This window comes from Lucilia cuprina, chromosome 3, assembly GCF_022045245.1.
Source record: "Lucilia cuprina isolate Lc7/37 chromosome 3, ASM2204524v1, whole genome shotgun sequence".
NCBI lineage: Eukaryota > Metazoa > Arthropoda > Insecta > Diptera > Calliphoridae > Lucilia > Lucilia cuprina.
Window position 1 is genome coordinate 7637976 of NC_060951.1, and position 7794 is coordinate 7645769.

General features: G+C 23.8%; 1 long non-coding RNA gene across 1 annotated transcript; it reads right to left on the bottom strand.

The window, feature by feature from the left end:
* Window positions 1-1273: 1273 nt before the first annotated feature.
* On the bottom strand, window positions 1274-5416 carry LOC124418823. The gene is made up of 2 exons (XR_006940240.1): window positions 5177-5416; window positions 1274-1403 (listed from the first exon to the last, which is right to left on the bottom strand). It is a non-coding gene; the product is annotated as an uncharacterized LOC124418823 (long non-coding RNA).
* Between the last annotated feature and the right edge of the window lie 2378 nt (window positions 5417-7794).

Genomic DNA, 7794 nt, shown 5'->3' on the forward strand with positions numbered 1-7794 from the left:
AGAACAGAACTAGAATAGAACTAGAATAGAACTAGAATAGAACTAGAACAGAACTAGAACAGAACTAGAACAGAACTAGAACAGAACTAGAACAGAACTAGAACAGAATAGAACTAGATCCGAACTAGAACTGTTAGTCGCTCTTAAACTCCAAAAATTTTTATTCAGTACAATTCAAAATAGATTTTGCCCAAAATTCGTTTATTTTTCGTATTGTTAAAGTTAAAGTTATTAACCCACTTTATATTTGTTTTTACATACCACTGCTTTAATAAAGTGTTAATCTAATTAACAAATTATAATTTTTTTTCTGTTTGCCTTTCTTTAAAAAAATTTAACTTCAGTTGGCAGCGATACATCAATCAACCAACGTAAATTACTACAGGCATGCAATTTATGCCCGATTTTATTTGAACAACAAATTTAATTACCCCCTGATTTTGAGAAAATAGCAACAAAAAAAATCGATAAAAATTGGTTTATTAAATAATGGTTTTGTAAAAAACGAAATCTGTTTTATAAAACAGCAGCTTGTAAAAATAAACAAAACTAATAATTTGAAAACAATATAATAATAATTACTGTGTTCGGTTAAGTTTGTTTTTAAAATTATTACTAACGATAGTTAAAAAAAAAAATAATCAGTAATTTTAAAAATATATCTTATTAGTTAGTAAGTGGTTTGTAAAGGTGTTATAGAGTGGAGAGTTATAGTCTGTTTTTAAAAGTTTTATAAAATATTAATATATTGCATATGGTTTTATATTACTTTACTCTTTTACAGATGCTTTTGTCAATATAGCAAAGAAATTTCATCAAAACATTTTATTGTTTCAATTAAATCTTTTCAATTAAAACTTTTTTTAAAGATATTTTGCTATTTAAAGATTTCAATTTAAATTTAAAATTATTAGAAATTTATTTACCTGTTTTAGTGTGATGTCTATTAAGGACTTATAGAAGTTTTTTTTTTAGTTTAAAGATTTTTCTTTAAATTTGTTGAGTTAGTTTTTGTTAAATTTCATTAAATTTGTATTTTATATTTTGTGACTTTTTTTTAATTTTTTGTTTTTTTTTTTTATTTGAAAATTGTTGTTTTTTTATAAATATTTCATAAAACACTATTAACTTTTAGATTTTTCTATATAACTGAACAGATTTCCTTTATTTATATTTTATGTTATAAATTCAATTATTTTTTTCTTCGTTGTTTTAAATCTTTAGATTATTTTAAATCTATTTATTTTTTAAGGATTTTTTTAAATATTTTTTGTTTCAAATTTACAATTATAACTTTTTTAAGAAATTTTTATATATTTTAAAGAATTTTGTAAAATTTTTGTTTTTAAACTTTTTTGTAGTTTTAATTATTTTAAATTATACTCCAAATGTATTTCGTTAACCTGAAATGAAATAAAAAGAAAAATCCTTTTAGTAACGATTTTAAAATTAGAGAAATTGAGAAAAAAAAAATCAATAAAAGAAAATTTTATTTCAAAACCTCTTTAAACGTTCCGATCAAATGTGTTGACGACTAATTAAATCATTCATTAATTTTCAAACTTTTATTACTCAAATTTCTAAGACCATTTATCATCTTTCTGACAATATATAGATACCGCAGCCAAAGAACTGTTCATCTCTTTAGGCCCAAACTATATTAAACCCAATTTCCATAACTTTGTTCTAAAGTGACTCGTATGACAGAGCGAAGGTTCGGCAACGATCGTAACAAATAGCATATATACAAAGTAAGACCTCTTAGAAGATTTAAGTTATATAAGAGATTATTAAACCTTTGTTCTAAAGTAAAAACGATACCAAAAGAACCGTTCATAATATGAGGCCCAAAACTATATTAAACCCAATTTCTGTAAGTTCTTTTTAAAGTGATTCGTAGGTCAGAACGAACGTTCTGGAGCGATCTAAAGAAATAGCAGTCAGATGGAGCATTGTCTCGTAAAAGTCGGAAGATATAAGAGAAATGATAAAACTTTAGTTCTAAAGTCAATACTGGACTTGTTACGATATCGAAACAAAAATTTTATAAGACCCAAACTATACTAAAGCCAATTTCCGTAACTTTGTTCTAAAGAGATTCGTATGTCAATGGTAGAAGTTCTAAATCGATCCAAATAAATAGCTATTAACACGAGTAAGGTCTCTTAGAAGATGGAAGATGTAAGAAAGATCAAGCCTTTGTTCTAAAATCGACACTATAGACTTTACGATATCGTTACAAAATTGTCATGAGCCCCAAACTATATTAAACCCAAATATCGTTAACATTATTCTAAAGTGAATCGTATGTGAGAGCGAGTGATTTAAATCAATCAAAACAAATAGCAGTTAGATGGAGCAAAGTCTCGGAATAGTTGGAACAATGTTCTAACTCCAATACAATGGTCTTTAAGATATTGTCCCAATACCTTTATGAGAGTCAAACTATATTAAAGCAAAATTTCCGTAAGTTTGTTCTAAAGTTAATCGTATAACCGAGTAAGATCACGTAGACAGATAGGACTTTGAGATATCGTTAGAAAAGTTGTAGAAAAGGATAATATTTTTAATGATTTTTTAAATTATTTCAAATATTTTATTTTTTTTTTTTGAAATTTTTCTAATAAATTTTCTTTAAAATTTGTTTAGAAAATTTCTTAATATTTTTAAGAATATTTCCTTATTTTTTTACAAAATTTCTCAAAATATTTTAGAAATTTTCTAAAATTTTTTTAAAAAATTCCTTAAAGCTTTTTAAAAAAAAATCTCTTCAAATTTTTTAGAATATTTCTTCAATTAAAAAAAAAATCTTAAAATTTTATTGTTTTGTTTCAGTTTTTCCTTTAAATTGCTTAATATTTTATAATTTTTTTTTTTTTAAATTTTTAAACAAATTTCTTTCAAATTTTCAATTTCCTTTTGTTTAAGCTTTCCTTTATTAGTTTTAAACTTGTAAATTTTTCTTACGTTTGTTTTTAATTTAACTTTTTTTATTTATTTATTTTCCTTTAATTTTCTTAATATTTTTAGAAAATTTCTTAAATTTAAAAAAATTCTTTAAAATTTTCAATTTCTTTTAAATAATTTTCTTAGTTTTGAACTTGTGAATTTTTCTTAAGTTTGTTTATAGTTAAAAAAATAGTTATTAATTTATTAAATTAATGATTTTCTTTTGAAAATTTATTTATAATTTTTTTTTTACATTTTTTTAAATTTTGTATATATTTTTTTGAAATTTGTTTATAAATTTTTTATAAATGTTTTGAAATTTTTTGAAATTTTTTGAAATTTTTTGAAATTTTTAAAAAGATTTTTTAAATTTTTAATTTTTTTTAATTTTTAAAAAAATTTTTGAAATTTTTTAAAATCTTTTTTTGAAATTTTTTAAAATTATGATTTTTAATTTTTTCACAATTTATAGAAATTGTTTATAATTTTTTGGAAATTTTTTAAAAATGTTCTGAAGTTTTTTATAAATTTTGAAATTTTTTAAAATTTTTTTGAAATTTTTTGAATTTTTAAATTTTTTTTTTTAAATTTTTAATATTTTTTTTTCAAATTTCATGAAATTTTTTATAAAAATTTATGATTTTTATTTTTTTTTAATTTTTAACAACTTTTTAAAAATGTTCTAAAATTTTTTAAAATTTTTTTTAATTTTTTTTTTAATTTTTAAAAAATGTATGATTTTAAATTTTTTAACAATTTTTAGAAATTGTTTATAATTTTTTTTTTGGAATTTTTTTAAAAATTTTCTGAAAAATTTTATAAATTTTGAAATTTTTTATAAATTTTTTGAAATTTTTTATAAATTTTTTGAAATTTTTTAAAAATTTTTTGAAATTTAAAAAAAAATTTTTTTCAAAAAAGATTTTAACAAACTTTTATAAAAAATTTATGATTTTTTTTTTTGAAATTTTTAAAAACTTTTTAAAAATAATCTCAAATTTTTTAAAATTTTTTTTAAAATTATTTAAATATGTTAAATTTTTTTATAAAAAAATTTATGATTTTTAATTTTTTTTAAATTGTTAACAGTTTTTGGAAATTTTTTTTATAATTTTTTTGAAAAGTTTTGAAATTTTTAAAAAATTTTTTAAAATTTGTTAAAATTTTTTATAAAAAATTTATGATTTTTAATTATTTTTCATTTTTTTTTATATATTTAACAATTTTTTGAAATTATTTTAAATTTCTAACTATTTTTGGATATTTTTTGAAATTTTTTTGAAATATTTTGAAATGTTTTTTCAAAAATTCCTTTAGAATTTCTTTATTTTGTTCCCCTAGTTGTAACAGGAAATTTGTTGTTTGTGTTTACTTTAGTTGTTGTTGTTGTTTTTTTAATGGTTTTTGTTTACTTTGTTTATTTTCTTTTGAGAATTTCATTTAATTTTCTTTTTTAGTTATTTTGAAACTGGGTTTAGTTTTGTTTTTGTCTTTTTATGTTACAACAACAAAAATCATTCTTAAATTAATGTTTTTGTTATTATTGTTGTTATTTATTAGTTTGTTAATATATTAAGACAATTTTTTTGAGTTTAACTAAATAGTTTGGGTGTTTGTTGTTGTTGTTTTCTTAATATTATTCTAACATGTTCTTTCAACTTTAAACATATTATCACTCAGACACACACTCTCATACAAACATTTAGTTTAAACTAAACACATGATTCTCTTACTCTCTTACAGGTCTTATTTTAAGGGGTTTTGCACGTTTCTTTCATAGTTAATGGTGCTATGTTTGTTGTGCTGGTTGTTGTTGTTATTGCTTTTGCTGATGATGATGTTGAAAACAAACGAAAATGATGATGATGATGATGACGTTGATAATGAAGATGATATTTAAACTGTTGAATAATTCCTTTTGTATAAATCCGGTTTTAAATATTTTAAACTAAATACGAAACTCAATAGCAGCAGCAGCAACAACAATAACACTAACAACAGCATCTTATACTCAAATACATAACAAAACATGTAAGGTATAAGAAAGGGAGCAGAAAAGAAAATCTTTAAAACAAAACATAAAATTGTTGAAAAAAATTGTTAAATAAACAGTTAAAACCCAACAAAATGACAACAAAATAACAACAAATCCTTTTTTTCAACAAAAAGGAAATTTACAACTTTTTTTTAAATTTTTAAACAATTCTTTAACACTTTTTCTTATTACCTTTTTTCACACACACACACACACACACAAAGTTGTATTTTCTTTATTATTTTAAAAATTTTTAAATATTTTCTAATTTATTTATTAGTTTTTTTTTTCAATTTATATGTTTTTTCATTATTATATTCTTTACATTTTCATCTTTTAACCAATAACAAGAGCAAAAACAAACGACGCGCTGTACTATCGTTTTACGTTGTTTTAACGTTAAATGCCGGCGTTGAACTAACGTTGCTTTAACATTTCATTAGCTCTTTTTACATAAAATCTATCACATTAACTCATAACATTATCAACACTATGCAATGTTAAAATAACATTAGCTATTAAACACAATAAAGTCCACACAAATGTTAAACTCTCTCTGAACAGTCAACAACACTCTGTTAACACTCAACAACAAAAACCTGTTACTCACAACAATGAAGCTGACGACAGCTTCGTTGTTGTCAACTTTAACAAAACTTAACATTCCACTTAACATTGATACATTATGCAAAAGAAAAATTCTTTTAAACATGTTAACCACTAACTGTTATTTAGCTCAGCTGTTCAACTCTTGCTCTCACTCTCGCTCTCTCTCTTCCTCTTTTTCTTTTAATCTAACTGCTGTTAACTAAAATGTTATTGTGCATTTCGTTTTTCGTTTTTTGCAGCATATTATTTATTTAGCCCTGACCACCACTAACTACAATTGTTTGTGTGTTTTTAGTGCGTGTGTGTGTTTTCTCTTCTTCTTTATTGTCAAAATAGATTATTGGTCTTTGTTGTTGCTGTTAAACCCTAACCTACCGTATTTTTGTTTTTGCAAAAAAAAAAAAAAAATTAAAATAGATTTTAAACAAATTATTTGCCTCAACACAGTAGCCGCTACACACAGCAGTGGTGAACAAAAACTTAGCTAAACATAGGTATCTATTCGAAATAAAGTATAGTCCAAACTAAACAATAGTCAATAGAAACTACTGAAGATAATATAATACAGACTTTAGACGATTGCACTACTACCTTTACTAGACAGTCAATAGTCTCAATAGTCAAGACTTTATTATAGACCAAACTTATGTCTAGACTATAGACGAAACAATAGTCCAGAATTTAATTTAAATGTAGCCCAGGCTATATACTAGATTATGGACCAGATTATTGACAAGACTGCAGTTCGGAATATACTTGACTACAGTCCAGAATACATTAGACTATAGTCCAGACTATTGATAAAATTTCAGTATTCTATAGATTTGCTGAACCAGACTATAGATTAGACTAAAACTAGACTATGTACTAGACTATAAATTAGACTAGCCTATAGACTAGACTATAGACTAGACTATAGACTAGACTATAGACTAGACTATAGAATTGACTATAGACTAGACTATGGACTAGACTATAGACTAGACTATAGACTAGACTATAGAATAGTCTATAGAATAGACTAGAGTATATACTACACTATAGACTAGACTATAGAATAGATTAGAATATAGACTAGATTATATACTAGACTATAGACTAGAATATAGACTAGAGCCAAGCCATATTAAAGACATGAGACTATAGACGAGACTATAGACTAGACTATAGACTAGACTATGGACTAGACTATAGACTAGAGTATATACTACACTATTGACTATAGAATAGATTAGAATATAGACTAGATTATATACTAGACTATAGACTAGACTATAGACTAGACTATAGACTAGACTATAGACTAGAATATAGACTAGACTATAGACTAGAGCCAAGCTATATTCAAGACATGAGACTATAGACGAGACTATAGACTAGACTATAGACTAGACTATAGACTAGACTATAGACTAGACTATAGACTAGACTATAGACTAGAATATAGACTAGAATTTAGACTAGACTATATACTACACTATAGACCATAGAATAGATTATAATATAGACTAGATTATACACTAGACTATAGACTAGACTATAGACTAGAACATAGACTAGACTATAGACTAGAGCCAAGCTATATTCAAGACATGAGACTATAGACGAGACTATAGACGAGACTATAGACTAGACTATAGGCTAGACTATAGACTTGACTATAGACTAGACTATAGAATAGACTAAAGACTAGACTATAGACTAGACTATAGACTAGACTATAGACTAGACTATTGACTAGCCTATAGAATAGACTATAGACTAGAGTATATACTACACTATAGACTAGACTATAGAATAGATTAGAATATAGACTAGATTATATACTAGACTATAGACTAGAATATAGACTAGACTATAGACTAGAGCCAAGATATATTCAAGACATGATACTATAGGCGAGACTATAGACTAGACTATAGGCTAGACTATAGACTAGACTATAGACTAGACTATAGAATAGACTAAAGACTAGACTATAGAATAGACTAAAGACTAGACTATAGACTAGACTATAGAATAGACTATAGACTAGAATATAGACTAGACTATAGACTAGACTATAGAATAGACTAAAGACTAGACTATAGACGATACTATAGACTAGACTATAGACTAGACTATAGACTAGACTATACACTAGACTATAGACTAGACTATAGACTAGACTATAGACTAGACTATAGACTAGACTATAGACT